Genomic DNA, 15,888 nt, shown 5'->3' on the forward strand with positions numbered 1-15,888 from the left:
AACATAGTTTAGTTGCCACTGCCTCCAGGAAGCTTTTCCTGATTGTTCTCAGTGACTATCACCATCTCCTGAAATCAATCAATCAACAAACATATATTAAGCACTTACTATGTGCCAGGCACTATGCTAAATACTGAGGATACAAAAAGAGGCAATAGACAGTCCCTGCCTCAAGGAGCTTACAATATAATGGAGAAGACATCATGCAAACAAATATAGACAAAGCAAACTACATACAAAATAAATAGGAAATAATTAACAGAGGGAAGGCACTGTTCCCAACTCAAGAGGAGTTGGGAAAAGCTTCTTTTAGATTCTAGTTGGAACTTAAAGCAATCCAGGGAAGCCAGAGATAGACGTACAGCACTTCAGGCATGGGGGCAGCCAAAGAAAATGTCTGGAGCCAAGAGATGGAGCGTTTTGTTCATGGAACACCCAAGAGGCCAGTGTCACTGAATAGAAGAGTACATGTCAAGGAGTAAAGCATAAGAAGATAGGAAAGGTAGGAAGAGGATAGGTTATGAGGGGCTTTAAATTACAAGCAGAACATTTTGTATTTGGTCCTAGAGGTGATAGGAACCCACAGGAGTCTGTTGAGTGGCATGTAGGGTGAGGTGGGGGTGGTGGGTAACATGATTAGACTTCTGCTTTAGGAAAATCAGTTTAGTGGCTTAATGGAAGATGGATTGGAGTGGGGAGACACCTGAGGCAGGCACTCCCACCGGCGGCTTTTGCAATAATCTAGGTGTTAATGATGACGGTCCACAGTAGAGGAATGGCAGTGTCCGAGGAGATGAAGGAGTATAGTCAAGAGATGCTGCAGAGGTAAAATCAATAGGCCTTAACAATAGCTTGGATATGGGGAGGAGGTGGAGAAAGGTAAGAGACAGTAAGAAATCCAGGATGACTCCTAGGTTGTGAAGCTGAGGAATGGGGAAGATGCTGTTGCCCACTACAGTAATGGGGGGAGGGGAGTGGTGGGAAGGTAGTGAGTTTTGCACATGCTGAGCTTAAGATGTCTCTTGGACATCTAGTCTGAGATGTCTGAAAGGCAGTTGAAAGGAGATGAAAGGTTCGACGTAGGCAAAAAGATTGGGATAGGAAAGGTAAATTTGAGAATCATTATCGTGGAAATGATAATTAGATCCAGAGGAACTGATGTGAACACCAAGAGAAGTAATGTAGAGGGAAAAGAGAAGAGGACCCAGGACAGAACCCTGAGGGACACCCGTAGTTAGAGGGTGTGATCTGGAGGAGAATCCAACAAAGGACACTGAGAAGGAGGAGAACCAGGAGAGAGTAGTGTCCCAAGAAAACCTGGAGCAGACAGTATCAAGGAAGAGAGAGTGATCAACAGTGTCAACGGCTGTAGAGAAGTCGAGGAGAATGAGGTTTGAGAAAAAGTCATTAGATTTGACAATTAAGGGACCGTTGGTAACTTTGGAATGGTGGAATGGCAACGTTGATGTAGCAACAATGTTGCTAGCGGCTGCTGTGGCTGTGTAAGGCCAATAACACCGGCACACCGGAGGGCTGCTAGCACAGATTCTTTGATCTGCTTTTCTAAGGAAAGCAACTTTAAAGGGTTTACAATCTCACTTTAATTAAACATACATATATCATTCACTTAGTTCAGGGGAAAAAGTCAGCACCCTGAACTTCAGAGAAAGCACAAACTGAAATTACAGTCAGAAATTATATAAACAGAGCAAATAACACAAATCAGCAGACAGGGCTTCTGTCTATCCACAGCAATACATACACAGTTATCAGAGAGAGAAGCACCAACATCTGGGTGTTCAAAGCCAGGGGGGTCCTTAATGGCTACCCAGAGTCTTGTCTGGTGAAATCACAGGAATGCTCTTCCAATGAGTAAGTTCCAAAACAAAATACTAACCTCCAAATATATATACACTTCTTCAGGGTCAGCCCACAGAGGGTGTCACAACCATGTGACTCAAACTCATGTGACTTGGGCTTTCTTGTGACTTAAGCAGGTCATCAAAGACTCTTGATTCAATCAAAGAGTCTTGATTGAAACAAAGGCAAGTCTCAATCAAAGGCACTTGATTGCCTTAGTGCTGAGAAGAACTAGAATTCCAAAACAAAAAAGAGCAAACAAAAAGTCCCACTTTTGGGGCAGCTAGTAGAGCACCAGCCCTGGAGTCAGGAGGACCTGAGTTCAAATCTGGCCTCAGACACTTGACACACTTACTAATTGTGTGACCTTGGACAAGTCACTTAACCCCAATTGCCCTGCCTTCCTCCCTGCAAAAAACAAAAAAGTCCCACTTTGCTTGCCATTACAGTTGGAAACCAGATTGTAAGGTGTTAAGAAGAGAATGAGAAGAGACAAAGTGGAAGCACCTATTGAAGACAGCCTTTTGGAGGGGTTTAACTACAAAGGGAAAAAGAGACAGGATGATAATTAGTGGGGATGGAGGGATCAAGTAAGGGTTTTTTTTATTTTCTTTTTGGTACTTTTTTATTTCAAACAAATACAAAATGAGAAAAGGAAAAAAAATGCCATGTACACAGCAGATCATAAGAGAGGATCCAATAGAAAACAATAAATTTCCATTTCAAGAAAATCTATATAATAAATACTGCACATTGTTTTCAGAGCCGCCCAGCTTTTCTTTGCTTCCTTGTTGGTTTTCTTTTGTCCTCAACTGTGAACTTTTTACTTTATTTTTTTTCCTCTCCCAAGCGAGGGGTTTTTTTAGGATGAGAAAGACAGGAGCATGTTTATGGGCGGTAGGAAATGAGCCAGTAGACATGGAGAGATTGAAGATAAGTGAGAGAGTGAAGATGCCAGAGGGGCATTCTCTTGGAGGAGATGGGATGGAATGGGATGGGGAATTATTGTATCACTATATACTGTCTACATTTTATACTTACCAGTACACATGCTTACTTGTATCCCTGGAGTGTAATGTAACCTTTTTGAGGACAGAGATGATTTCATTTCATTTTTGTATCCCCTGAACCTAACTAGTGCCTTATATATTTATTTAATATATTTATTATATTATTATTATATTATTATTATATATTATTATATATTTATTTAATAAATGCTTTTTAGAATTGACTTAGAATAAAGAACAAGTTAATTAAAACCATCTGAGAGTATATGTGCCATTCTACACCCATAGGACATTACCTCTCTACTTCAGAGGGAGGAAGTGTATTTTATTATCAGTTCTCTTCTCCCACAGCTGCTTATAGTGCCCCTTCTCCCCCACAAAATTATCTTGTATTTAATTTATATTTACTTTGTACTTATATGGAGCCTCCTCTTTGGCTACTTCCCTAACTCCCAATAACTTGACAGGCAGATTGCCCAGAGAAGTTCATCAGCATCGTACATTAGTTTCGTGACAGCATGCTTCCATGGCTTCTGGATAATGGATGATGCTCTTGTGCTTTCCTGGTCACCAATGGATTGAAGAAGGGCTATCATGTTTTTTGGCATGATATGTGTTTCAACAATCCGGCTAGCAGCTATTGAGGGGGTGAAAGACCAACAGAAGCCCAACAACAAGCATGCTACTAGCACGCTGCAAAAGCACAGGTTCTTTTGATCTGCTTAACTAAGGAAAGCTATGTTAAGGGGTTGACAAGCTTAGTTTAATTCAGCATACAAATATCATTCACTTAGTTCAGGGGAAAAGACCAGCACACTGAACTTCAGAGCAAATTACAAACAAAGTACAAACATCAACAGACAGACCTTGTCTGATTCAAATACCAATACATAGTTATCAGAGTTTAACAAAGTCTCAGCATCTGGGTTACAAGCTGGAGGGCCCTTAGTTACAGCTGCCCGGAGTCTCTGCCTCAGCACCACCACGAGTGAGAGTCCTGCGCAAATGGCTCTGTCTTCTCTTCTTGTAGAGTTTAAGACATCATCAAACGTCATCTGAAGGACCAGAACTTATGCTGCTATGATTGGCTCTTGAGTTAGCACCTCCCCTTAGTTAGCCCTACCTTGGGCCCCACCTTAGTTACCAATCCACACCCACATAGGTTTTACACCTAACAGGGGTTTGGGCCTGGGACTTAGCACTCAGTAAGACTCAATGACACTTGATTAATCATTTTAAAACAGTAAGAAAGTCCCAACCCAACTGATATTACAACCTTCAACAAGGATGAAAATGGTATCCAGGTCAACTACCACACTGATGGTAAATTATTTAACTTGAAAAGGTTACAAGCCAAGACTAAAGTGGAAGGAGAGTTGGTGCAGCATGATTGTTTTGTTCACAGATGACTGTGTACTCAAAGCAGCCTCTGAGGCTGAGATGCAACAAAACATGGATCAGTTCTCTGCTGCTTGTGCTAATTTTGGCCTGACAACTAACAACAAGAAAATGGAGGTTCTCCAACAGCAAGCACCACATCATCCATAGGTGGAACCATCAGTTACAGCAAATGGAGAAATTTTGAATGCTGTAGATAATTTCACTTACCTTGGCAATATACTTTCCAAGGATGTCCACATAGAAGATAAGGTTGACCCATGCATTGCTGGAGCTAGCTCAGTGTTTGGGAGGCTCCAAAGAAAAGTGTGGGAAGGAAGAGGTATTAGACTGACTACCAAAATGAAGGTCTACTGAGCCATTGTGCAGACCTCATTGTTGTATGCCTGTGAAATCTGAATAGCCTACCAGTGCCATGCCAGGAAACTGAATCACTTCCATTTGAATTGTCTTAGGAAGATTCTGAAGATCGCCTGGCAGGATAAGGTACTGGACTCTGAGGTCCTTTCTCAAGCTAAACTGCCAAGCATCCAAACTCTACTGCAAAGAGTCCAACTCTGATGGGCTGGCCACATTATTCAAATGCCAAATGTACATTTGTCTAAAAGACTACTTTACAGAGAACTCACACAAGGCAAGTGCTCACACAGAGTTCAGAAGAAGTAATACAAAGGCTCTCTGAAGAACTTTGGAATCAACTGTGTGACATGGGAGACACTGGCAAAGGACCACCCAGCATGGCATCACTGCATCAAAGAAGACACTGTGCTCCATGAGAGGAGAATTGCAGTAGCTAAAAAGAAACATAAGATATACAAATTTAGAGACATCTCCACTCCAAATGTTCATATGGACTATTTGTGCTTGACCTATGGTAGAGCTTTCCAAGCTCAATATCGCCTCATCAGCTACAGTCAGACATACTGTCACCTTGACTCCAACACACTGATGTCATTTTGGTCCTCTTAGAGAACAAAGAACCACAACCAAGTAACTAGGGCAGCTAGGTGGTGAAGAGGAAAGAGTGCCAGGCCTAGAGCCAGGAAAACTTGAATTCAAATCTGGCCTCAGATGCTTCCTAGCTGTGTGTTCCTAGGAAAGTCACTTTACCCAGTTTCCCTCAGTTTCCCTCAGTTTCCTCACCTGTAAAATAAGCTGGAGAAGGAAATGGCAAACCACTCCAGTATTTTTGCCAAGAAAACCACAAATGGGGTGACAAAGACTTGGACATGACTGAAAAGACTGAACAACAAAAAGTACCTACTATGTACCAGGCACCATGCTAAACTACTTACAGATATTATCTCATTTAATCTTCACAATAAACCTGGGAGGTAGGTGCCATTATTATCCCCATTTTATGGTGAAGAAATTGAAACTGTCAGAATTTAAGTGACTTGCCCAAGTTCACACAGCTAGTAAATATGTGAGGCCACATTTGAACTCAGGTCTTCATGACTGTAGGTTCAGTATTCTAACCACTATGCCACCTAGCTGGCTATCTTATTGCCAGTTGCCTGTACTAGTTGCTAGGTCACCAAAGAGTGATTGACAGACTGTGGGGTCCTTGAGGGAAGAGACTGTTGAGTTTTGTTATATTTTTTTTTAATTTCCCTCCTTTCTTTGTGTCCCCAGCACTTAGCCCAATGCTGGCACAAAGAAGGCACTTAATAAATGTTTGTTGGCTGACCATTCCATCAGGATTATAGGAATAACCTTGAGGGTCACTGGAAGATTCTAATACTGTCAGTCATGAGCCCCCATCCAGTGTGTCCATTGTTTATATGTCAGATATTTAGCTTTTAGGATGGATATTTCTCTAACAGGTCAAACAAGGACTGCTATTACAGAAACATCCCCCCAAACCAGAGTGAACACACTAGATTCCTGGAAAGAGTGAGCTCAAACCTAGAGAGTCTATATGTCCAAAGCGCAAGTTCACAGCTCCTGGTTACCAGGTGTCCTTTTCTCCCTTCACGGAGCCCTTACAAAGCTCCCCTAATCCAATATAGCTCTCTACCTGGGGTCAGTGCCCTCAATGAGTACTGATGATTCATTTCCTCAATGTATCTATTCTGTCCTCGATGTGTCCTTCAGTTGCTAGTGCTGCAACAGACCCTGGTCTAATAATCACACCTACCTTCCCGGGTTATTTGAGAATCAAATGAGATCTTTGTAAAGCCTTAGCACAGTGCCTGGCACATAAAAGTAAGTGCTTACGAAATGTTTGTTTCCTTCCTTCTGTGCTTTTGAAGCTCACAAGGTTGTCTGAAGTATAATTCCCTCCTGAGATTGAATCACAGCATTCTTCACTATGTTGGTCTGCTACTGCAATTTGTGAATCAACGATGGCTTGCTAGGTTAAACATAGGCATAGAGGTGTGCCAATCAATCACAAGATATTTCTTGTGGGGCTCATCTGTCCTTATGAATGATCCAAACCCTTAAGTGCCACTTCATCTTGTTGAATAAGATCTTATTCCCACCTTTAATTGATTGCTTTATACCTTTAATTGGTTGATTTAATCAATCTAGAAATAAGGCTTTCTATATTTACATCAATGGGGAGAAGACACCCTTGCTGTTACACTTGTATGAACTAGGTCAGGGGTGGCTAACCTGTGTCCTTGAGGCCACGTGTGGCCTTCTAGGTCCTCAGGTACAGCCTTTTGACTGAGTCCAAGTTTTACAGAACAAATCCTTTGACTAAAGGGATTTGTTCTGTCAAGTTTGGATTCAGTCTAAAGGCCACACTTGAGGACCTAGAGGGCCACATATAGCCTCAAGGCCGCAGATTCCCCACCCCTGAGCTAAGTTGCCTCCTTAATAGAATCTAAGCTCCCTGAAGGCAGCAAATATTTCATGTTTTACTTTGTATCTCCGATTATTTCACACGGTGACTGACGGTAATAGATGTTTAATCAATGTTTATTGGTTGTTGATTGACTTGACGGGACCCAGAATGGTCATCGCATTTCACCTTAATTCTAATGTCTAGGTTTGTTTACATCTTCTTGTAGTCATCTGCTTCTCCCCCATCCTTTTCTTGTGTAGGCAGGAAAAAAGAACTGAATCATTGGTCCCTGTTACAAACCAGGCTTGCATCTTTATTTCTGTGAGAGGAGCTGATGAGTGACTGTTTACAAGCCTGCATTTGTCCTAGCCATGTTCAACCTGGGATTATGACAAAAAGGCCCATGGAGAAATCTGTTCTTGGCTGTTTAAAACCCTTGCCACGTTCTTTTTGAGTGTGTTCTAAAAGTCGCGTTTGGGTGGGCGTGGATCATGATAAAAGTGCTTTGGTTAGAGCAGATTTGGGTCAGAAATGGAGTGTAAAATTTGCAAGCCTAGCAATTTCATGTAAAGCATGCACTCTTCAGACCAGTTAAGGGAGCTTGTAGAATTACTCAGTTCAATTTCAGAAGTGTGGCACAGTAGAAAGTGTGAGGAATATGGAGACAAAGGGCCTGGATTCTAATCCCAACCCAGCCACTTACTACTCATACGAATTTGGGGATGTCACCTGCATGTGCCTCAGTCTCCTTATGTGTAAAATGAAGATAACAATAAAAACCTCTCAAGATTGTTGTGAAGATCACATGAGGTAGTATTTGTGAAAACACTTAGCACAGTGCCTGGCACATAGTAGCTGCTTAAGGCAGTTGCCTTCCCATTCCAAGGACCCTTAGAGGTCCTTGAACAATCTCCTCATGAGTGAATAAAGCAAAAGGAGGCCCAGAGAGGTCAAGTGACTTAGCCAAGAATCATGAAAGGAGAAGTTGGCAAAGCTGGGATCTTAACTCAGGTCCTCTGACTCCAAACCAAACATTCCTTCCTCTAAACTACCCAGGGAGCAGCACCATTATGCCACTTTCAGGTGGAGTAATCAGGAAAGCCTTCATGGAAGAGATGACCCCTGAGCTGAGCCTTGAAGGATGAAAAAAGATTCTGAAAGATGGAGATGATGAGAGAGTGTATTATAAGAATGAGGTGGGAGTAGGGATGGAAGGTAGCCAGGACAATAACATGAGGGAGGATGACAGCACTGAGTTGGGTTCTCTAGTCCAATTTTGCTGTGAAGGGGAATAAAGTAGGATAGGATTGAAAATATATATTGCAGGACTTTGTGTAACAGGCCAAGGAGTTTTTATTTTAACAAACAAGCAATAGAGGAAAACGACTACCACAGTCCCTTTGTTCAGTCTCAAGGTTTCTTGGTATCTCTCTTTAAAGCAAAAATTCTTAAGTTTTTTTAAAAAATTCCCCAAAGTTTTATTTGTCAGTCTGATGAAGGATATGGACCTCCTTTCAGAATACTGTTTTTTTAAAGCAAAAAATAAAACACAAAGAAAATTACATATTAAATATATTTTAAGATATACAGACCTTAGGTTAAGAATTTCTGTTTTAGAGGTACTCTATTCATCTAATTAATATTTATTCAATACTAAATTAATGCAAAAAATTTTTAGATATCACAGCTCACACCTAAGATTGAATTGTGATCCAGAACCGTAGGACAGACAGGCCTGTTCCATAGAACCTCTCACTGCAAAGAATTGTTTGCAATTGGGTGAGTGATTGAAATTCCCTGATGTCCCCCTAGTTTCCTTCAACACAGAATCTTGTCTTCTACTGGAGACCTTTCTTCATCTGCCAGTTGCTAGTGCCTTTTGCTTCTGAGATCTAATCTGTATACAAACACATGTATATGTGTGTGTGTATATATGTATATGTGTGTATATGAATGCTTATCTATCTGCCTATCTAATCTGTCTATCCATCTATCCAGCCATCCATCTCTCTCTATCCATTGATCCATCGATCTATCTATCTATCTATCTAGTGCCTGGACCACAGTGTGCTTAATAAATGCTTATTGACTGATGGGCTTGTTGACTATCATGTTAACAGAGGTCTTTGCCTCCAGGGATGGAGTTTCCCAGCTTAATAATTGGATGGTTGGTTGCAAGTACAGCCCCAGCTTCCACTGGATGGGAGCCATGAGAGTAAAGAAGAAAAGAGCAAAGAAATATCACTGAAGTAAAAGATAAACCTTTTATTATGCTCAATTACAGTCCCCGTTGGGCATGTAATGATGGACATATTTTAGCCTGGGTGAGAATTGACTTTAATGGTGCCAACCAAGGCTCTGATTTAGTCTCTCTCCTGCTACAAACTGTCTGGATGTCTAGATCAAACAATCTCAGAATAATAAAAGGAGTTAATTGGCATAAGAATATGAGTTTACCTGGAGAGGGGGAAAACACTTCAGATAAGAATGCAACCCAAGAGGTCTATTAGCAGGAATGTTGGGAAAAAGAGAAAGCCACTTTACAACCTGGGTGCCGTGTCTAGAGATGTGATCCATGCAGCCTCATGTACATAGATCAGAGTGATACCACTCAATTAACAGCAATGAGTAACTTTTCTTGGACATTCAGGATGTCAATTTTTCACTCAGTAACATTGATTTGGTCTGCCAACAAAACAAAAGAGGGGAGGAACAGTAACCCTGTTGTTTAGTATTAATCAGATTCTCACAACTTTTCTCTTTTTATAAATCAGAATGGGACCCTGATAGTCTCCAAAATCTCTATGTGTCAGGGGGAGTGTCACTAACCTTTCTCTGACAGGCTCGCTCACCACTCCTACTAAGTGCCCCCATTCTGCCACTCCCTTTGGGTAGAATTGCCTTTGCTGAAAATTTCCATTGGGAAACAAAACACAGAATCATAGATTGAGAGCTGGAAGGGACCTCAGAGGTCATCTCCACCAGCTCTCTCATTTTACAGATGAGAAAACTGAGTCCAAGAAAAGTGAGAAGTGAAGTGACCTAGACATTAGACCATAGAATTAAAGCTGGTAGGGACCTCAGAGTTACCTAGTCAAACCCGCTCAGTTTATAAATGAGAAAACTGAGCCCTTGAATTGTAGTGTCTTGCCCAAGGTCACATTGACAGCAGAGATCAGAGATGGAATTTGAACCCAGATCCTCTGATTCCAGAACTAGGGCTCTTTCCATTGTACTTCTCTGCATTGGTAGAGGGATTTCCCACACTAGGAGTTCCCTGAATTCATTTAAAAAATCATAGCTCTGGACACCCAGCCCACCAAAAAAAAAATTTAACTAATAATAATTCCTTTTCAGATTGTTGACTGCTTTGCTTCTTCTGTGGATATCTCCAAGTCCCCCAACAAATAGCTGCAGTGGGGGCAACTGACCCTACTGTATACTATTGATTAAAAATGGTGGTGCAGTAGAAAGCATGCTGGATTTGGAGTAAAAGGACTTTGGTTTGAATCCCAACTGGAACACTTAATTTCTCGGCATCCTTGGGCAAATCACTTCTCTCTGGATCTTCCTCTTACATAAAATGCAAAGGCTGGTCTACTAGATGACCTCCAAGGTCTGTTCTAATCAATCAATCAACACTTATTAAACTCCTACTGTGTGCTAGATACCATGCTAAGCAAAAAGAAGCAAAAGACAGTCCCTGCCCTCAAAGAGCTTACTGTCTGGCTTACCACCTCTGTTCCTGTGTTGTTGTTGTTGAATCAAGTCTGACTTTTCATGACCCCATTTGGGGTTTTCTTGGTAAAGGTACTGGAGTGGTTTGCCATTTCTTTCTCCAGCTTATTTTACAGATGTGGAAACGGAGGCCAATGGGGTTAAGTGACTTGCCCAGAGTCACCCACTAAGTGTCTGAGGTCAAATTTGAATTCAGGAAGATGAGTCTTCCTGACTCCAAGCCCATTGCACTATGTACTATGGTGCCACCTAGTTGTCTTCCTGTAAATGTGTTTTATTTATTTGGGGCATTAACCTTATCCCCCAAAAGGCTGAAATCCTTAGTGTGTGGCTGTAGCTGCCACCCTCTGGGTCATTGTTCTATTATCTGACCTCCAAAACAGAGCTCTTCATAAAGGTAACATTTCATTTATAACCAGAAAGCCGAAACTTTGGAAATATTGCTTTGCGTAAGCCAAAAGTAACTGTCAAAGGTGCTCTTAGGATCGAGAGCTGGGAAGGACCTTGGGTATCATCTAATCTAACCTTTATCTATACTTTATAGAAGCTGCTGAGGCCAGATACATGGCCTGCTCAAGTCGTGCAGCTAGTATGGCACCTGAATCAAGGTTAAACTTAGGTCTTCTGATTCATGAGCCATTTAGGGCTGTTAGTGCTAGAAGGAACCTCAAGGGCCATCTAGTTGAACCTCCTTATTTTACAGATGAAAAGCTGAAGCCTAGAAAGGTTAAGTGACTTGATTAACATTCCTATAGCTCTTTAAAGTTTGTTAAGAACTGCCAGTGGATAGAGTACTGGGCTCAGAGTATGGAAGACTCATTCCTGAGATCAAATCTGTCCTCAGACACTTACTATCTGTATTACTGTTGGTTGGCAAGTCACTTAACCCTGTTTGCCTCAGTTTCTTCATCTGTCAAATGAGCTGGAGAAGGAAATGGCAAACTATATCAGTAAGGCAAGATTAATGACCATGAGGATGACCATGAACATGCCTGTATGGTTCAGAATTGCAAAGTATTAGAAATTCTCTAAGTAGAAGGCAGAATAAGTATAACATTTAGACATGAGAGAATCCTATCCCACAACCAGTAATTCCAATTCCCTACTGTAGCAATTATATTCCAAAATCAGTAAGCCCACCTCAATGTAGCAACAAGGAAATTATAACAAAGTATAGCAAGGAGCCAAGCCATCCTACAACCTCCTCCTCTCTCCCTTCCAAGGCCTTCCTGTAAACAATCACTCGTGAATCCTAATTCTCCATTCAGCACTCTCTCCTGCAGCTCTGCTGATTCTGAGTTCCTCAGCCTCCAAAATTGTCTCTTGTTCTGCACTCTCCACTCTGCAGTCTCTCTCTCGATTCTGGCTCTCTCTCAAAGTCTGCTGCCTCAATGATGTCTTCTTCTGAATCCTGCTGCTCTCAGTTCTGCTGTTCCCAGTTCTGCTGCTTTCAGTTCTGGGCTCTGTTTTTGTACAGTCCTAGCCAGCATCTGATTGACTAGAACTCTGTGCACATATCATTGATTCTGGTCTTAGCAACTCCTTTTAGGGCCCTGAGGGCTTCACTCCCACTTTGGCTTAACTAGCAAAAGGATGTGGGCCTGGGATCTCACAACTAGTTAGTGAAAGGGTGAGGGCCTGCCTCTAATCAGGCCTCCCTTTGTTGGTCCCACCTGAGACCTATTCAATGGGAGGAAAGATCTTTGACTTACTGATTGGCCTTACACAAACCATTCCAATATTTTTGCCAAGAAAACCCCCGATGGGGTCACAAAGAACTGGACATGACTAACAAGCTATTGAACCACAATAATAATTTTAAAAAAAACTTTAAAAATATCTCAATTTATCTTCACAACCCTAAAAGGTAGGTGCTATTCTCATATCTATGTTATAGTTGAAGAAACTGAGGCAGGAAGCAATTAAATGACTAGCTCAGGGTCTCATAGCTAGCAAATTCTGAGGCTGGATTCAAACCCAGAGCTCTACCCCACAGCTCCACCTAGCTTTCTCTACCCAAGGTTATACAGGTGGTTGGTGGTTGACTTATGATTATAAATTCAGAACTGGAAGGGCTCACAAAGGCCATCTGGTACAATCATCTTTCTTTACTTCATTCTACAGATGGAAATATCAGTGCCCAAGAATGGGAAGTGACATACTCAAAGTCATATAGGTAATAAGTGGTGGTTGTTATTCAGTCACTTTTCAGTTGTGTCTGACTCTTCATGACCCCATTTGGGGTTTTCTTAGCAGAGATAGTAGAGTCATTTGCCATTCTCTTCTCCAGCTCATTTGACAGATAAGGAAACTGAGGCAAATAGAGTTAAGTAACTTGCTCAGGGTCATACAGCTAGTAAGAATCTGAGGCCATATTTGAACTCTGGAAGATGAGTCTTCCTAACCCTAAATGCGCCCAGTACTCTATCCACCAGGCCACCTAGAACCCAGGTTCTGTGATTTCAAAGTCAAGGTTCTTTTCCCACCATACCACACAAGGTAGCTTGGTCAGTTATCCTTAGCAATATCATTGATAAAATAACTCAATCAACAAGCATTTTATAAAGTGCCTACTATGTGCCAAGAACCAGGTTACACCTAGAAATGCAAAGACAAAAGTAAAACAGTTCCTGCCCTCACATTCGTTTACATTCTATCAAGGGAAAAAGCCTGTATGCATACAAAGAAAGAGAGAAACAGACAGATCTAGATGTAGATGCAAATAAATACAGAGTAATTGGGGAGATAGGGAGCAAGTGCGAAGGAGGACCAGGAAAGGCTCCACAAAGGTAATGCTTAGTGTCAGTACTGAAGGAAACCAGGGATTCCAATTGCATGTAAACAACTATATGCTAGATAAATACAAGGTGATTTATTTTTTTTCTAACAACCAATACTCAAGTTGTCTATCAGTGTCATCCCTGTTCCTGGCCCCAGGAATGATGGTACTAAAATGGGCCACTTTCCTCTCTGGGTTTTCAACTAGCTGACTTCTGGCTGACCCATCAGCAGATATCAAGGGGACGAGCCCACTTCTAAAACTTCATGCTTGGGTACAGAAATTAGGTTGAATTTTCTTGCCAGGAAAGGCTCATTAAGACAGGTCACCCAGTCCTCTATGTGAGGGCAAAGACTCCTATTATACCCAATTGATGTGCAAAGCCAGACTGAATACATTTCTCAGCCAAATGCAGAATTCCAAAGAATGTCATTAAAGGCCAGGTTGGGGGATGGGGGTGCAAAATGAGCTCCTTTATTTGTAGTTCTAAAGATGAAATCTTCTTACTGGAGCACCCTGATGGAGAAGCCTGGATTGTGATTTGATTACAACTTCATGTCCAGAACAGCCCCCGATCCTCCATAACGAACACACACACAAGCTTGACCTGACCCTCTGAAGCATTGGCTGGCTGGGCAGGCTGTTCCTGTCTCACAGTGCAAAGAAACCTTTGTTTATAAATTCATCAGAGGCTCCTCTGCCCTCTAAGGAAGAGAACAAAGCCTCTCTGGGAGCCTTGATTCTTGAAGAGAGAGAGGGTATGTTAGAGAAATCAAGACTTTATTTAATTACCCAACCTGGGCCTTTAACTGAACTGGATTCAGCACCTTGACTGGGAATTCTAGAAGCATTTGCTGTGCGAAGTAATTGACTTAAAAAGACATGAAAACGTGTTTCTTCAACTTTTGAAATGTCACCAGACAACATTCAGGGCAAGGCTCTGTGCAGGTCCATTATATTTTCTTCACAGACAAATTGCCTTATATTTAATGAGATAATTTTTGTAAAGTGCTTAGCACAGTGCCTGGCATGTAGTAGGTGTTTAATAAACGCTCTTTACTTCTTCCCTCCCTTCCTTCCTTCTTTTCTCTTTCCCTCCCTTCTTTTTCCCTCTCTTCCTTCCTTCCTCCCTCCTTCCCTCCCTTCCTTCTTTCTTCATCCCTCCCTTCCCTCTTTTCTTCATCCCTCCCTTCCCTCTTTTCTTCCTACCTTCCTCCTCTTCCTTTTTTCTCTCCCTTCTCCCTTCTTTCTTCTCTCTCTCCCTTCTTTCCTTCCTTCTTTCATTCTTCTCTCTCCCTCCTCCCTCCCTTCCTCTTTCCTTCTTCCTTCCTTCCTTCCTTCTTTCCTCATTTCCTCCCTCCCTCCTTTCCCAACTCCCTCTCTTATTTCCTCCCTCCTTTCCTTCATTCTTCTACAATAACTGATGCTTAAACAGCACTTTTTCCAAGGTGCTTGTTTTCTTCCAAGCCAAGCTCAGATCTCCTTCCTACAGAAGGCCTTCCCTGATGTTAGCCTTCCATCTCTCCATCCCTCCCTCCTAAAATTATTTTAGTAAGTACCTGTCTGTGTGTTTGTGGCATCTTGCCATTTCTCCCTTTCACCAATAGAATGCAGGCTCTTTAAAGGAAGGAATTTTTTTTTATCCTTATACACCAACCACTAATACACTACTTTGCACATAGTAGGTGTTTCATAAGTGTTTGTTGAGTTGAACTGTATTATTTCTCTCCATAGAATGTAAGCTCTTAGAGGGCAAGGTCTGATTCACTGGTTCCTGGCACATAGTAGGCACCTTACCGATTGATGGTTTGATCCCATTTTAGCCTTAAAATAACCATCTTATGAAACAAGTAATGCAAGTATTATTATACCCATTCTGCAGATAAGGAAACCAACAATGAGAAGAGCAACATGTGCTCTTGGTCCATAAATATCAGGTTTTCCTGACTCTAAGGGAACTCTATCCCTTACTCCATACTCCATCCAAAAACACTGTTCTGCCTCTCACTTATATTTTATATCTTTGGCCATGTTGGCAGTGTCAGGTAGCAGATAGAGCCCTGGACTTGGAGTCAGAAAGACCAGATTTTAAATTGTCCTTTAGACGTTTCCTAGTTGCATGATCCTGAGCAGTTATTAACTTCTATCTGCTTCCAGTTCCTCATTTGTAATATTAAAAAGGTCAAACTCAATAGCTTCTAAGGTCTCTTCCAAGGCTAAATCCATGATTTCCCCACCTTTCACTGGCTAGTAAAAGGTAAGCTTCCTGAAGGCAAGTAATGTTTTAATTTTCATCTCAGAATACCTGG

The sequence above is a fragment of the Trichosurus vulpecula genome, chromosome 1, assembly GCF_011100635.1.
Source record: "Trichosurus vulpecula isolate mTriVul1 chromosome 1, mTriVul1.pri, whole genome shotgun sequence".
Classification (NCBI taxonomy): Eukaryota; Metazoa; Chordata; class Mammalia; order Diprotodontia; family Phalangeridae; genus Trichosurus; species Trichosurus vulpecula.